This window comes from Leptodactylus fuscus, chromosome 3 (genome assembly GCF_031893055.1).
Source record: "Leptodactylus fuscus isolate aLepFus1 chromosome 3, aLepFus1.hap2, whole genome shotgun sequence".
NCBI classification, from domain to species: Eukaryota; Metazoa; Chordata; class Amphibia; order Anura; family Leptodactylidae; genus Leptodactylus; species Leptodactylus fuscus.
In genome coordinates, this window is record NC_134267.1 from 176,869,738 (window position 1) to 176,891,761 (window position 22,024).

Consider the following 22,024-nt stretch of genomic DNA (forward strand, 5'->3'; position numbering starts at 1 on the left):
CATAGTACTAATGCAACAGATGGGAACTGTAGAAAGACAGGCCATGGGTCAAAGCAGTTAAGTCGTAAGCTGTAGATAGGCAGAATTCACACAAGTAGACATAGTCAAATATGTAAGACAAACATGTGACAATAGTAGCAAGAACAGCAGGAACCAAATAGCCCTTATTGTTGAGGTTTGGGAGGGGTCTATAGGAAGACTGGGGCACACTGACATTGGCTGTGATCAGGGGTATCTAGAGTGCACTATTGCTGTAAGAGGACATGAGCCACCCAAGAACAAAATGCAAAGATTTTGGTGTAGATTGGTGGCCAATAGGAAACGCCAAACATACCTGTGGGCAAGTTGTCATTGTGTGACACACCATTTCAGGGGGGCAGCTGAAAAGTGAGTATTCCCTAACCCACAGCAATAATCTGTTACCATGAACAGAAAGTATTTCCAATACACAGGGGTGGTCCTGATCAGGCAAACCCTAGAACACCTCACATTTACTGTACATTTACTATGCTTAGCCATAGATGCATACTAAATGCTTATAGAGGTGGATAAGAAGGACAAGTAAGATCTAATGTATCAGTTGATCCTAAGAGATCCCCCTAAAGATTGAATTGTCGGGTGATCCTGTGGGATAAAACATATTCTTGCCTTTACTGCTTGCTCCCATTAATCTCTTCTAATAACATCATTTCATCATTACCGTAACAAAATTGGTGGATAGGCCATTGGCTACCAAAAAATCAACACTCATTTTGATTTAGAGAATATTCCACTTCTGCTTTCTATAAAAGTATTACACAAATAAGAGATATTCAGTAACTTCTCATATTAAGAAACAAACGTGTAATATGTACAACACAGACATGCTTCCGCCACCACATACAAAAGCTGATTTTTAACCAGGCGTGGAATGTAAGGAATCTGGGCCCTTTGAGTTATAATGGTCATGAAACCACTTACAAACCACTGTGGTTCTAGTATACTTATTGCACTTGAGCTGTGTTAATACAATGCCTTTAAGCAGAATTTATCCCATGAATTTCTTGTAAAAAGGAATAAAAACCTTCCTTATACTTAACAATGAATGTTCAGACCAATATGGTCAATATACATTATGTACTAGACTGCAGAATTGTGGTAGATAATGTAGAGGGATGGACACATACAATATGACACCACTTGACTCTCTAACACTGCGCCGCGCTACAGAAGACATAACATTTCATAACAGCTAAGTTCCAAAGTCTGCCAACATGCCAACTGGCATATCTTATGTTAGCGTGTAGTCATTTCTGGTGTGTTTATACACTCAGCATTACATCGCCTCCATACTTACTTAATTTAGCAAAATACACAGTTCCTGAAAAACGCTTGGGTGCACCATATGGTGCAGTAGAAGTTTAAGAGATTTCATTTAAATTAGGAACAAAACCCTCTTACAAGTAGAATGATATGAAAAAGTATGTGCCAGATGTCCTATTATTGCGTATTTGTCACACTGAATAGCTTCTTTGTGGCGACTACTTCACCCTGGTAATATACAACATATAATATGTATAAAATGCTGTAAATTGAGATTTAGATTTGTTGGTTACAATCTAGCCTGTGCATACTCATTTATAGAGATGAGCGAGTACTGTTCGAATCAGCCGATCCGAACAGCACGCTCCATAGAAATGAATGGATGCACCTGGTACTTCCGCTTTGACGGCGGCCGGCCACTTAACCCCCCGCGTGCCGGCTACGTCCATTCATTTCTATGCGAGCGTGCTGTTCGGGTCAGCTGATCCGAACAGTACTCGCTCATCTCTACTACAGTGGGTGTATTTAAGCAGTATTACATTTTATCTAGTTGTTACAGATATTTTTAACTATGCAAAATGATGTTAAATAAATGTAACAATTCTAACATGTTTGCAGGTCTTTATTACCTAATATTACATTTTGATAGAGTTGGCCACTTTCAGACCAATAATGAGAGAACAAAGGACACTAAAACTGTCGCTCGTTGAAAAAAAGAACATACTTTGTAGCATAGCGTACGTATATTACAGATTTTCTATCATTCACCAATTGAACCTGATTGCATCCCTACTGATCTTGTGTTTGTCTTCTGATGTGTCATCTACAGTATGATGATGTCATCACATCACATGACTATGGCAGCTACTCCTTAGGGATGAATTCTACAGTAGCTGGCAGTGATTTCCACTAGATCAGCAGGGATGATGACTAAAACATTCACTCACGTAGGGATTACAACTGAATTAAGAGTGATTTCATTAAATAACCATGAATCATCAGGGTGGCCATTGGATCAGCATGGACTGAAGCTAGTTTAATAAATCATCAAGGTGGGCATTAAGTCATTGGGAAGAGCCATAAACCAACATATAAACCAATTCAGATCTGTAGGTTCAGATTATAAGCACTACAATAATAGAACATTCAGTGTTATCTGATTCTACCTTCTTCCAGCTTCGCCATGTTTATGAAAATGCTGTAGCTATACATTAGTAAAGTGAAAAATAAGTGGGCATATAACAGAGATTTCCTCTGGGCTTAGTCAATCATGTTGTCATTCATTTTTATACAATATATAGGAAACATGGCACATAATCAGTCTGACATACGACAGCAACTTATGGACTGGATTCTTTATAGACGCCAACAATACCTCACAGTACAAAGCTTAAGTAGCATATCAGTCACCAAAACTAGCAGCACCTATTGTATGTTATATGTCTATTATTCTAATAGGAGTTTCCAACTGTGCTGGAGTCAGTGGAGCGGCACATTTTAACAGATGCTAAATACTGGAGTGGGTGGGCGGAGGTGGTAAAAGGTCCTTTTTAGTATTTTGTCAGGACCAGCTACTAGAAACTGGGCTTACCATTGTACATCCCCTCATACCTAGTGCACCAACTTTAAACTGACATGTAACACTTTGCACCACATTGAAACAGTCAATGCTGCACCTAGATACTATACCATATGTGTCATAAAATATCTGTACCGAATATGTAACAGCTACCAACTAAACAGTTACATTATGTTATAGCGATAGCATAGTGTGCCTAAGTATTCACTTCACAGTAAAGTTGTCAAAGTGTTATCCCAATGTCTAACACTCTTTAAAGTTCACATTATGTGGACGGATCAAAAAACACCATTCAATTGGCTGAAACTACAAACAACAAGGGACTGATCAGATCTCTATTTTTCAGACACTATTACTTACACCACAGGCTATTCACAAAACTTCTTGTATATGTCAGGAACAGGGCCGGAGCCTCTGCAGCGCTGGGTGGAGGCTGCCAGCCCTCTCCTGTCTGCACTCCCGAGTCCTGGCTTCTGGGTCTCGGAGGCAAGCCGTATCCTCCGTAGCGTTGTGTGAGGGTTGCCAGTCTCCTCCTCAGTCGGATGGGGGACTTCTGGCTTTCGGACTACAGGCGGGCCAGAGCCTATTTAAGGAGGGCTCTGGTTCCAGACCGCCGCTGGCTATTCAGTTGTATCTCGTGTCCTAGTAGTAAGCATTCCTCGTTATCTGATTGCCTCTGTTTCTGACCACTTGCCTTGACCTCTGACCCTGCCTTAGCCTACTGATTTTTGTACTGTGCCTGTTCCTGTTTATGACCCCGGCTTGCCACTAGACCTTTGCTTCCTGAACCTGTTTTTGTACTGCTCTACCGGTTTTGTTACCAAGTCGGCCTCTCTGACATTCCCTTTGGATACATGGCGCCCTGTTAGCCATTTTGATTAATGTATCTAGTACTGGTTCTCACTTTTGGCTCAGATCTGCATCTGTTACCCTAACAATATACAGTTGAAGTTGGACTAAATCAATATAATATCCATAGACGCTGATCAGACTCTAAGGAGTACATGATTTCAGTTAGCTACCTGCACTAGTTTTCTACAAGGATTCACAGCAATCTCACTGCTGGTAGTATATTTATAAACCATATACATGGATAAAGTTACCACTACTGTATCTGCAAATGTACATTATAGACTTTACTATAGCCACATACCTAATATTGATAACTTATCGTGTATACCTACCCTCTAGATTATTTCACTTTTGTATATTATGCCCATTAATGCATTCATAATATCAACAATTTTCAGTATATTGCAACATTTCACTTTGTATTATTCCACAGGGACCACTGAACGCTGCTACTACACTCGTAACGGTTCTTCTGGGAAATGGGAAAAACAAGAGTTCATTCACTTGGCTCACATTTATGCAAAGCATGTTCTAGTCACTAGGACTCCCAGTGTATGCCAGGGCTTGTTATTTCAAGTCTGTATATAGTAGATGTGCAAATACACACAATGTCAGGTTGTATCTTTCACTAAGGGAACTGGCTATATTAAGGCTTTATGAGTCATTGCTTCTGTTTGCAAGATTACTATGTCAGCCATATTTTGATTATGAGAATTTAGGAAACTCAAGTCCATCATTACCCTCTCCAGGAGTGATCGACCAATAAAGATCATGCCAAACAGCAAGGAGTATATTATCCACAAATGAACACAAGGTAACCTCTAAGAAACCAAAGCTCCTTCTCACATTACCTAATGGTAATGTTCACGAGTCCACCATCAAAACAACAATTGTGTGTTTGGTGGGATTGCAAATAGAAAGTCTCTGCTCCCTATAAAGAAAATTGCCATCCATCTGGACCTGTATGCCTGTTTTGCTGCATCTGGACCAAGAGGACTTCACATCCTTGATGGAACAACTAATTCTGAATTATGCCAATGTCAGGACATCTGTTCAGGAGCTGAATCACAAGAGAATGTGGGCTATTCAGAAAGACAATGACCCTAAGCACACAAGTCATTCTATCAGAGAATGGTTAAAGAACTATAAAGTTTTGGAAGAGCCAAGTCAAAGTCCTGACCTTAATCCAATAGAAATGTTGTAAATTGTGAAGGGTTTGCAGCTATTCTAGCATCATGGTAAAGCAGAAGTGATCATGTGGCCTAAAACCTTTTTAGGGAACACTCACATATAGCATGCTATGCTATACTTTCTGTACAATAACAAGATACACATGGAGGTATAGTATGAAGCATAGAATATTATAGGCTGTATATCTGATATTGGTATATATGCAGTACATTCAGAACCTACTAGCATGCATGATGCCTAAATCTTTCTTAGCCAAGGCATATTTGTAGTTTCCATATTTGAAGACACCTGCAACTAACACCTGTGTATAGAAACGTAAATGTTATATTGGAAGAAGTGATGATGTCATATATTTGCTTAAGTTGGAGACGAAATTTAAAATTCATGGAAATTGAGAGAAAAGAAACCTTTCCAATGATCTTAGACTGGTAAATGTAACTGTGACTAGGGGACATTCTCTACGCCTGCAGGAAAAAAGGCCATACCATGGTCATAGGCAGGACTTTTTTACAGTTAGAGCAATAAGACTATGAAACCCATGGACACAAGATATGCTAATGACTGATAACTTGTACAAGTTCAAGAGCGGTCTGGATGCCTTTCTTGAAAGTAAGATTATCATATATTATGGGACCTAGAAATTTTTGGGAGAGAATTTTGATCCAGAGACTTAGTCCAGTTTCCATATATGGATTTGGGAAAATATTTTTTCCTCTGATGGGGCAATTGGCATCAGCCCATGGAGTGACCTCCCTAACTTCTGTAAAAGCAGGCAAATCTCCAAACCCTGATATTTCATGTATCAGTTGAGCACTTTGTGCCAGTGACGTAAAAAACAGGGTCATGACCAGCACAAGAAAGTGGTTGCGACCCAATCCATTGGAGGCATGATGTCCTGGAAATTGGCACTACATGGTTTGTTCTCCCCATCAGCAATGTTGTTCCCTACATTGTACTATGGCTGGTTTAATATTGAGAGCCCTGTTAAGCTCTAATAGTCCCAATGGACAGGGGCTTTACAATTTGTGTTACCAAATAAATCAAAATTAATAAAAAATGACACTTGCAGTAAAACTTTATAATTCTGTTTCGGAAACTAAACACAAGTTATATTTGGTATATTTCACCAAAAAACCCTGAAGCTGGGAGATCTGACATTGTTTGACAATATAAACAGTCATTGTCATTTTCTAGACAATCTGGTAATGCTTTACTGCTGTTTGGGAAGTGTCATTGTCTTGAGACAAGGACAAAACAAGAGCATGATTTTCACAGCCAAGACCTGAATACACAAGCTACGTCTGGTAAGGGATTGTTTAACCTTTTAGGTGATGGAAAGTTTCAAGTGAATAATATATCTTGTTGTGCTGAGAGTAAATCATTGAGTTTGGCCACCTTGATATCAGTCGAAGCACACCATCAAATACTGTATGTCTAGAAAACACTACTTATTTCTATTTGCTACATGTACTTAGCAACAATATCTGCATGCTTGCCAGTTTTCCTAAAGGCAAGCACTTTCCCTAAACTACAGTACATCTGGATGCTAAGCATTGGGAGCACTCACTACAATTAGCCGGGTGGGCACAGGTGCAGTCCTTAGAGTCACAGCAATATACAAACAAAGGACACTCATGGGACATCTTAACTGAACAAGACGTGCAATGGAAAGGTCAAAATTCTGAACCTTAAGGGAAGACTCCACCTGGCAGAGAACAAAACGTAAGAGGAAATTAGGAGCGTTCTCATGAGCGTTTGGGAAGTAATGTATGAGAGTTCATCTGCACAGTATAGACAACAGCCGCATCATAATAGATAGGCATTATCATGAATTGCTCTTCTGCACTTCAGACCAACAATATGCCAAATGGTCTGTCAATAAAAACTTACAGTCCTGACATTTTGGGTAATGACTGAAAGGCATAGTAGATCCATCTGGTCCCTTAGAGAAGGGATTGTGCATCTACCATTATAAGAGCTTAGGCGGGAGAAGAATAATGCACACAGTAACAATCCCCCTCCTGAGTGTAGTCAGGTGTATATACGTACCATATGGCCCAAAGTGTGTGGACATCCCTTTTATTTAGTTCATTTTTAGCCACACAGGTACATGATATAAAGCATACAGATAATTATATAGGCGAGCATAAACAATAGAATAGGCTATAAATACCAGAAGAGCTCTGTCATTTCATCATGGTATTGTCATAGGATGCCTCCTAAGCAACAAGTCAGTTTGTGAACTTTCTATGTTGCTGCTGTTGCCCTTAAACTGAATCTGCCTGTTAAAGGGGTTGTCCCATCTCAAGGATCCTAAGCATACTGTTAGGTTATGAAAATTGAAGCCTTTTTCTAAATATATTCCTTAGAAATTCTGCTTTGTTTGCCGGCTATGTGACCTTATTCCTCCCATTGTTTACACTGATAAAGCCTGGTCTGTTATCTCTCTATGTACACACACAGATAACACAGAGTCTGTTCTGTACAAGAATCTGCAGATGATCTGACCTGCAGAAGTGTTGTTTGTCCCTTTCAGCAGGAGGGCAGGGAAGAGAAAGAAATACAGGAAGTGAGAAGCAGACACTGCATACAGACTGGCTGAAAGGCTGATATGGGAGAACCCCTTTAAGTTCTGTGAGATCAGGATATGGTAAATGGAGATGTGACGAGCTCTACTTACACAGGTTTAAGAGACTTGAAAGTCTTCATTACTCCACCCACACAAAATGATTGACAATGTCTATATACATATTGATATAGGGAAAGATATCAATCACTGTGTGTGGCACAGGACTCTTACTGTCTCTCCTAGGAGTCTTGCCAAGATTTACTCTGCTTTTTATTCAGAAATTCTGCTACAAATCATGTAATCCTATACATCACCGAGCTCATCTTCTCTCCCTCTATCATATTAGATATAGCAACAGCAATCACCCGTTAAGTTTATTTTAACCACTTCCATACCAGATCCTTTACCCCACTTCCAGACCAAACACATTTTAGGGTTTTTTTTGTGTGTGCAGTTTTGAGGGCTGTAGCATTTTTATCATATGTGTTATTAAACTAATTTCTGCATGTTTTTTGGTGACACATAGGGCTTTATTTTTATGTTGTTTTTATTTTTGAATGTGTTTTAATTTTTTTTTTTTTATATCCGGGAAAATATAGACAAAATAGGAGGGAAATCGTGTCTTTTTTTCACTAGTCTTTTTATTTTTTTTAATAACACAAAGTGGTACTAAAAAACTTTACAAGACCGGAGCCCCACGGGCTGGAAATGCTGCGATTTGCCAGCAGCAGAAACGCCGTGGGAAAAATCGCGGTGTTTTACAGTACTTGCAAAGTGGATGGGATTCATGCGAATCGCATCCCCACTTTGCGGAAAAAATCACAGAGGGGACAGTTTTGAAAATTGCAGCATGTCAATTATATCTACGAAACGCCGGTGGCCGTATATACTCGAGCATAAGCCAACCCGAATGTAAGCCAAGGCCCCTAATTTTACCACAAAAAACTGGGAAAACTTATTGACTTGAGTAGAAGCCTAGGGGGGAAATGCAGCAGCTACTGGGAAATTTCAAGAATTAAAATGGCTGGAGTTTTTGGGTGCAGTAGTTGCTGGGTGCTGGGAAAGGGGAGGGGGTGTTTTGGTTATCTGTCTGCCCCTTCCCCGAGCTTGAGGACTGGGTTTTTTTCCCCCACTTGGAATTCAGCCTGGCTGACTATAGGGTATCTGCAGTGCTCCTTTTAACCCCTTCCTGACGGAACAGGAACACTGCAGATACCCTATATTCAGTAGACCGGGCACTTTCAGACACAGGGATACCTAATGTGTATGTGTTTCACAGTCATTTTCTACTTTTATATGTATTCTAGGGAAAGGAGGGATTTAGAACTTTTATTTATCTTATTTTTTATTATATTTTTTTAAAGCTTGTTTTTTTTCCCACTACTTTATGGAAGAGTCTATACATTACTATTGCGGCTGGCCCCCACAGAATCCTGATGTCAAAATCATCCAGTCTGTCTGGGATAACTTGAAGAGACAGAAGGATTTGAGCAAGTCTACATCCAAAGAAGATGTGGTTAGTTCTCTAAGAACAGCCTCCTTGCTGATTTTCATCAAAAACTGTCAGCTGGTGCATCTAAAAAAGAAGATGCCGTCTTGGAGTTGAAGTGTGATCATACTAAATATTGATGTAATTTAGATTTATTTCTTGTTCATTCACCGAATTTTGTAAACTGACAAAAATAAGCTATTGTTACATATATTTTTGGAAAGCATTCCTAGGGTGCCTTCACACGGATTTACGCTCCGTGCATTTTGTCCATTTTACACGCAGCGCCGCACCTCTCATGAGGCGACCTGAAGCGACCACTTCAGGCGGCGCTATGCCGGGGGGGAGAGGGTGTAGGATTTTTGCTGTCCTGGACTGGCTTAGCGTCACTGTCACCGAGCGGTAGCCCTGTGGATGCAGCGCTGCTCCAGTGGCCGCCCCTCCCTGCCTGTTAACGCCGCCCCTTCCACTCCGCTCCCCTCCTCCCGGCACAAAGACTAGGTTCACCCCTGTTTACACGTGTAAAACTACACGTTTAAAATGTAGTAAGCCATTGAGTTCAATGGCTTATGCGCGTATTTTTGCATGCAGAATTTTGTGTACGCAAAATTATGTGTGCAAAAATACGCGCTCAAAAAAACGTGCGTAAGCCATTGAACTCAATGGCTTACTATATTTTACAGGTGTATTTTTACACGTGTAAAATGGACAAAATGCACGGAGCGTAACTCCGTGTGAAGGCACCCTTACTTTGCAACCTTTTTTCCAAACCTGCCTGAATCTTTTGAACAATAATGCAGAGTAGGCCGACTCACAGGACCCATTACAAAACACACTAGTGGCGCAGTTACAGTAACATAATGTGTAAGGTAGGGGCGGTTATCCATGTCGTACACAGTTTAGGCTCGAAGCACAAGACAGAGGAGGATGCTAGTGTGAATGGAGGTTTTATTAGTTTGACTGTTCTTGCACAGTAAATGCCGCCTGTGATCCTCTGCCCTAGTAGCTGTATAGCCAAAGTGCTGACATCAGGGTTGGAGGAGGATGCACAGATGCCGTTCATTAGAGGAGAGCACGGAGACGTCTTCCATCTTAACATGTTAGAGCATGTAGGCCATCCCTTGTGGCCCCAGCTCTAAGTGTTCAGCTGCTAATTTCACAGTCAAACAAGATATGCAAATCAGGCCAAAGCCTATAAAATGTATGGAAATATGTTCAGGGAATACGATAAGCCAGGTTTTCTATCCAATATAGATATATACTGTAAGCAAATACCTACTTCAGTCCTTTGCTGTGTGACCCTCTAAATGTAACTTCATTAGTGGTGAACTGAAAGGCGGGTAGAAAGCTCAGTAATGTTTGTGGTCTGGTTTACAATACACAAGTGGAAAATGGTCCTGAGGTATTAGCCCATAGTGTTTGTATTGCAATGTCAGCTTCCTATCCGCACTTAACCATGTGGTTGAACCCTTTTACTGCAAATGCCTGAATAGCAATTCACTGATATATATTTATTATAAGGTTGTGTTCACAAAGAGGATTTGGAGCTGACTTTGAAGCAGATTTGCTTATTCTTTTGAGCATGCTTGCTACAGTTGCCGCAGAAAGCATAGCATGAGGCTCATGATGAGCAGCCCCAATATGTGCAAAGCTCTGCTTTGGCTTTCCACTGCTGGTTCTACAAAGCCTAAGGGGGTGTTCACACGGAGTAAAGTGGTGCTGATTCTGTCACGATAACTCACGGCAGAATCAGCGCTGGTAAAAAGACTCGTATTGACTTCAATGGGTTCCGTTTAACACACGGAACACATTGAAATAAATGGGTTAAAAAGCCTCCCAAGTCAATGGGAGTCTTTTTATCAGTGCCAATTCTGCCGCGAGTTATTGTGGCAGAATCAGCGCCACTTTACTCCATGTGTATACCTCGTGAGAGTAATTTTAGGCAGAAGGCCACCTCAAATTTCTCTCTAAATTCCTTCATGTGAACCTGCCCTTAGAGTCTTCACCCTGTAGAAAAAACATTATTCTGAAAAGGGGAACTTGCTGAAATTCAGCTTATATAGGTTCCTTAGTAGGTGAATACAGGCTGCTGTACATGTGGCCTTAGGCTGGGGTTACAGTGCTTGGTGACTTTGGTTGTGCAGCATGTCACAATATTCCAATGCAGTATCATTTCTAAAGGTTGACAATCTGAAATCTTGCGAATCCCAAAACACACAATCTACTGAATTAATGGTCACAGGTGGCGGTGACTCAAGACTTTGCAATAATAGACTGCAATGAAAGGTGTGACTGTGCCCAATTTGGTTGTTTAGCTAAAGGCAAATGCAACCCTAAAATAATAGCACTACAGCAAGTTGCAGACAAATAGCACAATTTTTTGGTCACAGGGCAAACACGAGAAAGCTGGACTTGTGACTGCAAGCCTAGGGGAGGCCATGATGACTGGTTTAAAAGGAGGGAATATAAATGGTTAAAGGTTAATGGGGAGGAAATAGAGGAACGGGGAAACAGGTTAGATAGGGGTGAAAAAAAGGTAGTCTAAATGGAACCTAAAAAAATGAAGAAGGATAAGCAGTGGGTGAGACATACTGGATGCCAAACTGGAGAACGGTTAGTCTCAGCAGGTTTGGGGAGTATTCACACTACTAATGTTATTGTCCGTTGTTTTCATCCATCAGTTAACAGACACAAGATCCATTGAAAATCCCATTGATTTCAATGGGATTTGTTTTAAAATCCATTAGTGTCTGTTTCCATCAAATCCGTCACAGGTCCGTTATTTTGGCGGAGATAATAGCGCTGGATGCAGGACTATTGGCTCCATTCAAAATAAAGGACTTATAACAAATGTGAAGTGTCTGTTATTTTTTTTAACATTAATTTCTATGGTTAACGGACATATGATGGATGGTAATGGTCTATTATGCTATCCGTTTTTTTTTTTTATGTGCATGTTCAGAAAGCAAAACTGGATAGGAATAGGACCTTTCCTGAGTTTTGCAGCCCGGACTGAGGGCCCGCACAATGATCAGTATAATACACGGTCACGTGCATGGGCTGACAGAAATGAATGGGTCAGTGTGCTATCTGGGAAAACTCTTGGTTATGAGCAAGGGCCTTTATTCTCATATTTTGGTTGTACTGCCTATGTTAGGCTATTTATGTGTTTGTTTAATAAAAGGCTACTGTGGCCCATTAATACTCAACACTGGCAAGTTTTTATTGGAAAGCAATTAAATGGGGGAGACTTGTATTGGGTCTGGAGAAGCAAGTTGCCAATGCTCTAGTCATAAGCTCAATGTACTGTAAAAGTCTGTAGAGTGGCTTGATCTTTAATAGGGACCTTTAGTATAGGATATAGAATAGGAGATGTTACACCTAATAAAGGAACTGCTGAGTGTAAGGTCATGTTAAACAGCTGAATATGCAGTTCTTTAAAGTGGTGTATTGTGACAGGAGACAAAGAATTACTAACCTTTAATGTGACCTAATAACCTCTGACACTGATGACAATGCATACATTGTACTTATTTCCATTGAAATGTGAAAAAAAAATAGGTTACACTATAAGAAATCACTGATATAAAATCTACCTTGGGGTCACCTTTACAGGGACATAACGTACTATGAAAACCTATGGTGCACTCCATATTTTTTTTATCTCCTATAAAGAACCAAAAAAAACCCACACTAAAATCACCACAAATCAAAGCCTTTGATACGTAGAATGTTTTATATCTCAGTATAAACTTTAATGTACTGAAGTATCTAGCAGAAGAATTTTTGCTTTAAAGCGTTATCCAGTTTCTAACATTGATGGGGGTCTGCAATCTGTGGGGGTCATGGGTGTCGGCTCCCCACTGATCTATCATCTATCATAGCCTATCCTAGAAACCGGATAACCCCTTTAAGAATAGTGTGAAACCTAAGCAGACATACAGAGGTACAGCACTAGATAACTCTACCTGGTGTGATCATTAGATGTCCAGAAAAAGGAATTAACTATTTTTTCTGTTACAAATTCAAAGTTCATCTGAGGTCAAAATTTAGGCTGAAATCACACATTCACTTAGTTTTGGGGCTTTTTTTTAAATAAAAGCAGAAAAATAAAAAGGTAATACCAATACTTCTTTCTTTCTTTTTTTTTTAAATTCATTTCAGGATTTAGCCTAAAAGCTGTATCCAAAATTGCATTTGTGATTCCACCCTGAAAGGGGTTGTCCAGTTTCTAATATTGATAGGGGTTGCACTTGATGGACTAATGTCTTTATCCAATCTCATCAACTATGTAACTATATGTGTATATATGTCTGATGCCCGGGACCTCTGCAAATCATCTAATAATAATATTCCGGGAGCCATACTGCTCACTTGCTATATGATTGGTCAGTTTTAGTATTGCAGCACCCCATTGAAGGCTATGGGGCAGGGCAGCAGTATCAAAATTGAAAAGTGAAAGAGAAGGGCATCATTACTGGGAGCTACACTGTTTGCAAATATAGTAGAACCTCACAGGTGTAATATTATTGACCTATCCAAAGAATAAGCCATCAATATTAAAAGAGACGAACAGGAGGAGCTAAGCAGATTGTTATATAGTTTTGTGGGAAAAATTTGGTATAAATTCCATTTTATCCTTTAAAATAACTTCTCTTTCTATGTTAAGAGGTCAAGGAGGCGTTCTTTGAGTAATAGTTTTATGCACTGTCACTCATAGGACCGCCCTCTTGACTTTTTTTTTCTACTACACAATATATCAAGCTGTTCAGCTCCTCCTGCTCTCTAACATGCTCTCTGCAGATAAGACTGCAGGTTCCATGGGATAGGTTCCCTGTAGAGGGGTTTCCCTCCCAAGATAAAATGTATTCAGGCCAGAGAAGCAGTTGAAATTAAAAAAAAAAAAAAAAAAAAAAAGAAGTGATATTTAACTCTTGTTCAACATTTTGTCCCAATAGGAGATCCTGGTTTTCTGTGTTAGTCTCCAGTGATGACATCATGCTCAGCGGTCAGGTACTGTAGCCAGATATGTTATCACTGCAGAGGTCCTGCTGAATGTTTGAGAGAAGAAGGGTTGGGTCTCACTTTTTTCTTTTGACACATTCTCTGCCTTCAAGAAAATTTTGTTAGGCACTGGAAAATCCCTTTAGGTCAGGGTCCCACGTGGTCTAAACACCGCTGAGAAAAACGAGATGTTGTACAGTCACAGCAAAGTAGATGAGATTCTAATGAATCCCATTCCCAGTTCGTGGCAAAATATGTGCAGCAGACACACTGATATCTCCAAATCCATTGCGGTCAATTATGTCAATTATACCTATGGAAACATTTTTTTGCTACGGGATGCTACGTGAGGCCTTAGTCTTAAAGTTGATTTCCGGCACAGAGAGGTTAACATTTCACTTTTGTGACTAGTGTGTGTCCCACATTACAATACAATTCAATATTTCTTTGAAAAAGAATATATATATACCCTGTTTATATAAACAAAAAGAATAGGACATCATACAGCTAATGGACATCTGCACATCTACAGCAAGTAAAACCAAGTCATTTGGTCCAATTTCCCTAATATTTCCATAATACTTACTGCAAATACAAAGCTTTACCACTAATGGATGGCTACAGCACAAAGCACACACTGTAAGTTACAGCTGAGACTAATAACATAGCAGACCCAATTGTGTCTCCTTTTTAAGGTCATGCATCTGCATTCCCATCTGTGCACCTGTCTCTGACTCAAAGCACCCGCTTTGGATACAGTATCTGTTCTGATGGATGGTTGTTTTGGGCCTGCTATAGTCATAAGCAGAAAGGTGAAGTTGTAAAAGCTGCAGCATACCCTGTGCAAAATGCAAGATTCTTTTCTGAACGTCCAAGGTCTTCAATCACATTAAAGAGCACTTTCCTAAATTAAAAGTCACCAGTAAATCTATAAGGTATCTGTTATCGAACTGTGCAAACTTATGTGTCTGTCTCTATGAAAGTTGTGTGGTACTGAATATGGTCACAGACATCATGTTACAATGAATCGGTGTGGTGATTCAGTAAAACATAAGCAGATATATATCAATACATGCTGTAGTATAATGCAGTGTTATCTCTCATATGCATTGGAAAACTGGGTAACTACTCTTATGGAAGTTGCTGTGCTGGTTATATTGATGGTCACCCAGCTTTCCTAACAACAGATATATCAGAATACTATTATAACAACATGACAGAAGAGGACAACTCAAGGTCTTACTCTCTATTTATACATAATTCTCCTTTCCCAAAGGAGAAAATGTTCTTTAACCAGATGAATCCTCAAACAGCTTAGAATCCCTGCCAACAAAAATGTCCAAGTACAAGCTACATGTTATCATGATGATAAAACTAAAATCTTCGCATAGGTGCCACATACTTATATAAATAAACCTGACAAGTAATAAAAATGTGTCGCACCCTATAAAACTAACTTTCTGTAGTATATTAATACAATTGAGAGTGTGATAGAGAACTGCAAGGATATAATGTCCCAGGGATGTCAAGAGCATGACCCAACGAAAATGTGAACAGGTCATTACACTTAACACTTTGTGCACCCATTTATAGAGTATATGATTGATATAGATAGATAGATAGATAGATAGATAGATAGATAGATAGATAGGTATATAATATGATATTGATACAATATATATGATATATAAACAGAATATTTTAAAGTAAATAATTGCTCCTTATGTTATAAATCAATGTAATATTACTTACGACTAGTGTCTTATACTCATCATTTTGTATGTACTGTTGCACATGCATAGTTTATGCTTCCAGACTTGGAGACGTGAAATACTAGCATGCCTCAGGGTGCCATGGTTACTAAGATTTGTGTTACATTTGTGTATGTCTTCTATTAGCATAAACAAATCTGCAACACCATGTCAGTCCAAATGAAAGAATTCCATGCCAATGCCACCATTCAGGAGCCAGAGCATCCTCTTCCCATAGCCACAAGTGCACAAGGAGGGGAATAAAAAGGGTAAATAATTCATCCTTGACCTGTGCTGACTTCACATTAGTGTTGCCCGTTCTGATACCATCATTTATGTGCTCAGTCGAGCTTCTATCTCACAGGAGAATCTCTCTATCCAATCTCTCTCTGCATGTGCTCATACCAACCTGTATGTAGGTATAGATATATATATATATATATATATATATATATATATATATATATATGTAGTTTCACCCAAAAGTTCCATTCTCTGAGTCATACAGGACCGAAATGAACACATATGTTTCTACAATCTATTATTCATTATATCCCAAAGCAAAACAACTTAGCAGCTGGCAATGTAATAGAAGAAGAAACACTCTTATAGGAAAGCTTCATCATGAAATATTATTTTCTATTACAGGCATAGACAAGTGGGATTACTTTGCTTTGGTTATGCTTTAAGTAAAATTTCTTCAGAGCATATTACACTTTATATGCCAGCTAAGTGCAGTTGCCACAAAGTGATCATGTATATAAATGCTATATAAAACATGCAGATACAACATATACATACCCAAGAAGCAATGTCTAGATGAGCAGTAGAATACTGTGACTTTATCAGCAGAAGCCCTTCTGCAGGGTTGATCTCAGTGCAATCTGAAAGGATATTTCAGCACCATAAAACAGACTTGGATTTGGACTGTCTTTCTTCAGCTAAAGTGCATTTTATGATGAAGTAGTCCACAGTGTAATATCTTGCATCCTCATACGACAGTATCCTTTTAATCTTCACAATCAAGGCTTTGGCCTTTAAAGTTGACTACAATGTAAGAGTGGAGAGGAAACAAAAAAAGAATGTTTCCTCTTTAAATCCAGATGCAACAATATGAGCAGATAGATAATGGGTGTGTGCCAATGACACCCAGTTCTGTGGTCCAACACAGGAGAGCGTGGATAATATCTCTCCACTTTACTACACAGAAAATTGCAGCACCATCAAACGCAATCACACTTGGCTGTCTGCGGTGCCTCATTTGAATGTACTCTGAGGAGGCAAAAATACATAGAAAATATTACAGCACAGCTCGTAATCCATTGGAAATGGCTTATTCCTCGTGAAATGATGTGTGTTTCATTCCTACTGGTTTTAAGCAGTCTGGCTCATGGTGTACTCCCTCCCCTGTGACTGCCGGCAGACTTGCACTCCCTCTCCCTTTCTGGCTGCTTTAGTCTGTTGATGCTTTTGTAGTGTAGATTAATAAGGGATAGCGGAACAAAGAGAGTGCCTACCTTCCTCCCAAATAAATTGTGGCCAGTCTCTTCTTTCGCCTTGCAATCCGTTCTCTTCCACCACAGAGAGCAGTGAGCATTCCAGCACCTTGGACAGCTCCTGCTAGTCAGGCCCATTGGAAATGTGTGGAGAACAAGCAACCGTAGAAATAAGCCACTGACCGGAGCACCATCATTCCACCTTTCACCGTCATCCTCAGTAAGGCATCCCAGATCACCCGCCTGCTCAGTTAGGGGTCAAATAATGTAGAAGCCACATTAAAAATGACAAGTGACGCTCTCATTCCCCCCAGCTTTCAGTCATCAGAACCAAATGTGTTAGACAGAACAAAGACTGCAGTGCAAATGAACCCTTAGCCCATGATGATCCTACAGAAAACAAGCAAGCCTTGAGATAGAAGGTGCATGTCTGAATCTCAGAGTGATAGCCGGTCTTCCTGACATAGCTTTTGCACTCTCTTCCTCATTGTACAGCAGTGAAATGCATACAATTCATGCTGACGTATATCAGGTTGCTGCTGCTGGGGTAAAGATGGGAGGAGCACATTAACCTCGTCAAAACAACCCCCCACCACCTGCTCCCACTGCATAAATACAGAAGGGCTCAGGAAGAAAGCTGCATAGATTATCCCATGTGTCCAAACACTTTGGTATCAGCGAGACATAAATATTCGAAACACTTTTGTATGAGAAGGACATGAATCTGTGCAGGGCAGACACTGGATTCATGGTTTCAAGTGACATCTTCCTATGACTCTGCACAATAGAGTCCCAGAAAGCAACAGATATTCTTTACTACGTCCTTACACTTTATTGTGCACAAATATACTAGTCACTTTTTATTTATTTTTATTTTTTGTATCATTTATTACCAATAGAATATGTTTATTTTTGCTTTTTAATTTGGTTTGTTATGGTAAAATTATTAATCATAGGCGAATAATTTAAATAAATATTTTATATTATTTCTCTGTCACATACATAGTTTAATAGCAAATGCTCAGTAGATTTACCTGCAGTATACAATATACTCAGTAGGTTTACCTGCAGTATACAATATACTCAGTAAGTTTGCTGCAGTATACAATACACTCAGTAAGTTTGCTGCAGTATACAACATACTCAGTAGATTTACCTGCAGTAGGTTTACTCAGTAGGTATGTTCTGTGTGGTCTGTGTGGTCATACACATAAGAATTGCTGTTTAAATAAGCTGTAGCGATTGTGCAAGCGCTGTGTCGTATGTAGCTTCCAAGTATCCAGACACTGTGCTTGCTTTATGTAGTGTAGGTGTTGGGTTTATTGGTTTTGTATGGAGCATCCAATGGTATACCTAACTAAGCAAATGCTATTGGGACTGTGAATGGAGGGGCACAGAAATAGCAGTAGGTTGGTCTATAGTCAAATAAGGGAGGTTGTGGAGATAAATGTAGCTGAAAGGGTTGCAATACTATATTATTTTTTTTTTATTTTTCAAACTCATTTACTTAAAAATATTAAGGAAAAAATATACTAGAGGAAATTTATCAATTTCTTCCATGAAAACATATTTGGCGCAAGTCCCCTTCTCAAATAATACTGTGTGCGACCACTGTTCAGCATATAATATTGTTTGGGGGCCACTGTGAAGCATATTATACTATTTGGGGTCACTGTAAAGCATATTATACTATATGGGGTCACTGTGAAGCATATTATACTATATGGGGTCACTGTGAAGCATATTATACTATGTAGGGGCCACTTTGGAGCATATTATACTGTGTGGGGCCCCTTCACTATAGATATCACAAACCATCTATTTTATAACAGTTGTGCACTATTATTACATGTTATAATGACATTGTATTGTGATTATAAAATAGATATTATACAATGTAAATAGCAAAAGCACCACAATACCTTCAAACAGTTGATCAGCAGCTCCTGGTATTGCTTACATGCCTGCACTGCGCTGCTCACTCACCGTATTCTTAATAACTGCGGTTGTTGGTAGTAAAACTGTATTCCATTCAAGTATCTGAGATACCGATGCAGCACAAGTGCCCACAAGACTTTAGTTATGCCACTGATAACTGCACAAAAGCAAACAAATAGTTGAGAAAGGCACAAGTGAACAAGTATAGACGACTGCAAATACAGCACAAATACTGTACATGCAGGCATGATCCAGTTAAAAAGATCCCTGACACAGGACAAGAGCAATCTATGAACACAGTCAGGAAAGCTGTTTGCTATCCGAATAATATCCCATCTTTACTCACAAGAGCAGCCATAAGTAAATACAAGTATATGGAAGACTTTTGTTCCATTGTAAGCTGTGAAATGTGCAGAATGTTCTGTCTAATGTACAGAGAAAGCAGTATGCAGACATTCTGTAAGTAAAAATGCCCATTCCTTTCCCCCACCACCCCAGCCCTCCACGTGATGAAACTGGTCCCTTCTCCTTCCATTTAGTGTGAAGCCTTGCTTTTTAATGATGTCTAGGGTTGGGACTTCCCTAGTAACAAGGTATGAACTTCAAATTATTTAGAGGGGAAACACCTAATATCAGGAACATTGGAAAGGTTTTTCAGACAGAAAGCAGCAACACTTTTAATTATAGTGACTTACATTTTGGTCCAGAATCACGTGCTCTATTAACTAAGACTAAGTTGTCAGAAACCTTAGTGACCATATAAGCTAATAGGTATATTTTAGGGAATTACTGTTTATAAAAGAAAAGGTATAATGAGTATGTTTTATAGTCAACATTTTAGCTCTAAAGATTTAGGAGAACACTCGATGCATTCAAAGTCCGGAAGTACAAGAGCTTAGTAGCTTATATAACGTTCTGTATTATTTTAATAATTATGTTTCTTCAATGAACAGTTGCGCTATATAATGTATGTCAATGCAGCTGTTCTCTAAACCACAGAGGATTAGTGAGCCTTCTTCTCTTTACCATTCCTTTGGTTATTATATACAGAGACAAAACATATGCAGATGGCCACTTTTGTCAAGTAAAAAATTATAATAAGTTGGCTTATACTTAAACGGCATTCTGTCACAGCAAAATTCATATGTTTGGTTTATGGGGTATGTATAACAATGAATTTAATGGCATGAAAATAAATGCAGTAAAACATGTATAGTGTGTTATGTATGGTGAGTCTTGGAAAAGTATACCTCCACATTGAACTATCCCATGTTTTATTGGGTAGAAATGTGATTAGAATTGACAGTTGAACATCTAACTAACAAGGGAACTTGTCAGCACAATTTTAGCACCCAAACAGGGCACAGCAGCTAACTGGGTGCCACATGTCTTCTGCATTGGTGTCCTTATAATGTTTTAAAAATCCTGCCACCCTCCAGAAAATAACTTTTATTCAATATTAAGATTCAATATTAGCTTTTTGACGTCCACGGATAGAGAGCTAGCTGAGGAAGTCAAGCTCTGCACAACCCCTTTACTGTAATTGTTAGACCTCTGATATCTTTGCAACGGCCCTGATGTTCTCCCATATAAATTCACATCCACATTCCTATCAGTATGTCTTTGTAGAATGGGAGGAAATCCACGCAAACACGGGGAGAACATACAAACTCCTTGCAGATGTTGTTCCTGGTGGGATTCAAACCCAGGACATCAGCGCTGCTGCAAGGCTGCAGTGCTAACCAATGAGCCACCGTGTTGCCCCAGTTTCCTATTCTTCTTGACAGGAGTACTTGCTGCCCATCTTCTGCCAGTTTATGAGGAATGGAAGCAATGAGCACAATTATGTCATAGAACACCCCCAGCCCATGTGCTGTGAGGCGTGAAAATATAGTATCAAATGGAAGTACATTAAGACCATTGTGGAGGGGTAAAGGGAACATCAAATACAGCATAAGGGGCTGTGACTTCTCTGGCTATCTTTTCACCCCCCTTGAGCTAAAGAAGATAATTTGAATATTGAATTGAAGTGATTTTTTGGAAAAGCTTTGCAATGGTTACAAACAGACGAGTAACTTGAAGCTCCTCGGCCCAAACAGAAAATATGAAATGGGGCCCTTCTTGGCTTGTGCTGTCTACAATACATGTGAGAAGATGACGGGCAGAGTGCTGGAGTCCAGATATATCAGCCGCAGGTTTCTGACATATGTGTGGTCCAGGGCAGATCTGGAGTAGGCCTCAGCCCAGGTGTAGATTCTGGGCTCATTACTGGGCCAGAAGAAGGCTGCAGCTCCTGCATTGCAGGCCAGTTCAATGGGGTGAAAGGAGGTGTGCGGTTCTGTCCTGTAATCCTGAGTCCGGTGAGACAGTATTGCTCCTTTTTTGTTTGAGTGGCTGGAAGTACGCCACACGTTTAGTTAGGTTAACCTACTGTTTAGTTAGTTCCTCAGACGAGTAGGTTTTTATTTTGTTTTGCCAGAAGTTAAGGCTGTATTTTGTTTTGTTTATTTTGTTCCTGAAGTCAAGGTTTATTTATTTTCCTGTTTTTTTTTCTAAATAAACAGTTTGTTGCACATTTTGTGTCCCTGTCTTGACTGTTTGGGTCCGCACCACTGCTTCTACCGAGCTAATTTGCCCACATACAGAAGACTTCTAGTGTTTTAGAATGGCTTTTTGGCCCCTTGAGGCTCCTGTGCTGGTAACTATTGCTACCTCTGCAATCCCTATAGGTAGGCCCAGGTTACAAGATGTGCAGGCAACTAGCTGAAGAATCAATGTAAAAAAGAATTTTACGGATTCACTCAAGTTTAGTACGTATGTAAGTGCACAAGTACGTGCAATAACAATTAGCAA

At 39.6% G+C, this 22,024-nt stretch overlaps 1 protein-coding gene across 1 annotated transcript in view; it reads right to left on the bottom strand.

The window, feature by feature from the left end:
• NYAP2 (neuronal tyrosine-phosphorylated phosphoinositide-3-kinase adaptor 2) overlaps window positions 1–17,760 on the bottom strand; it is a 148,010-nt gene extending 130,250 nt beyond the window's left edge. The window contains exon 1 of the mRNA XM_075268818.1: window positions 16,539–17,760. The gene's annotated coding sequence lies outside the window, so the exon portion shown is untranslated. The remainder of the gene's footprint in view (window positions 1–16,538) is intronic.
• Between the last annotated feature and the right edge of the window lie 4,264 nt (window positions 17,761–22,024).